Genomic DNA, 1,562 nt, shown 5'->3' with positions numbered 1-1,562 from the left:
ACTCCAACAGATCGTCAGGTCCCAAGTACATATCATTCGCCTCCATTCACTCCTATCTAACACGTTCATGCACGCTTGCTGGAAGTCCAAGCCCCTAGCCCACAAAACCTCCTTTACCCCCTCTTTCCAACCCTTTCGAGGACGACCCCTACCCCTCCTTCCTTCCCCTATAGATTTATATGCTTTCCATGTCATTCTACTTTGATCCATTCTCTCTAAATGACCAAACCACCTCAACAACCCCTCTTCTGCCCTCTGACTAATGCTTTTATTAACTCCACACCTTCTCCTAATTTCCACACTCCAAATTTTCTGCATAATATTTACACCACACATTGCCCTTAGACAAGACATCTCCACTGCCTCCAACCGTCTCCTCGCTGCTGCATTTACCACCCAAGCTTCACATCCATATAAGTGTGTTGGTACTACTATACTTTCATACATTCCCTTCTTTGCCTCCATAGATAACGTTTTTTGACTCCACATACACCTCAACGCACCACTCACCTTTTTTCCCTCATCAATTCTATGATTAACCTCATCCTTCATGTACAAGCATATATATACACATCCCTCTGGGTTTTCTTCTATCTTCTTACTAGCCCTTGTTTATTTCTGCTTATCTCCATTTGGAAGTGGAACATAAGTCTTCCTCCATAAACCATGTGTGTCGTAAGAGGCAACTAAAATGCCGGGAGCAAGGGGCTAGTAACCCTTTCTCCTATATACATTAATAAAGTTAAAAAGAGAAACTTTTGTTTTTCTTTTTGGGCCACCCTGCCTCAGTGGGATACGGCCAGCTTGTTGAGAGAAGAGGAAGAAGAATTTGTTTAGTGTCGCTAGTCACTCCAAGTTGTACATCTATGTCCAACTGGCCGTTTAATGTGTCCACCCACAACACTCACATTATATATACATTTATGGAGTATAAATGTATATAAAAATTATCTTCACATTAATGCAGTAACCTGCATGACTGTTGCCAGGATGTGTTGTCAGTGATTCATTCTGTTTACAGAATTTTGGGGGTCTATGATATAGGCAGTTAGGAGGGATGTCTAAGCTGTTGTATCTGAGTGCCTCTGCAAAGACAGTGATTATGTATGAGTGATGGTGAAAGTGTTGAATGATAATGAAAGTTTTTTCTTTCTCTTTGGGTCACCCTGCCTCGGTGGGGAATAGCCGTGTTAAAAAAAAACACTGTATTCTGGTAATTTTTCAAAGTTTCAAATTCACCATTCACAATGTATAAGCTAAGGACAAAAATATTTTAAGGTAGGTAATGTGTGTACTATACATTCATTTTACTTTCATATTTTTTTGTAAGGCCTAGCTCTATTGCACACTTAATATGTAATATTGTAAACATGTTGTCAGGCCTTTATATGTATTTTAAAGTGAAAAAAAAGGGCAATTCGTTTTATGGCAATTTTCCCTTTTATGACAGTAGTCTGGAACCTAATGCACCATATAACTGGGGCCCTCCTGTATGCAACTATACTATCATCTTCATCTGTATTACCATTCGATCTTTATTCCTATACAACATAGCCCTGTGA

The sequence above is a fragment of the Cherax quadricarinatus genome, chromosome 68 (assembly GCF_038502225.1).
Source record: "Cherax quadricarinatus isolate ZL_2023a chromosome 68, ASM3850222v1, whole genome shotgun sequence".
NCBI classification, from domain to species: Eukaryota; Metazoa; Arthropoda; class Malacostraca; order Decapoda; family Parastacidae; genus Cherax; species Cherax quadricarinatus.
The sequence above is the reverse complement of the archived record's forward strand: the minus strand, read 5'-3'. Positions refer to the sequence as shown.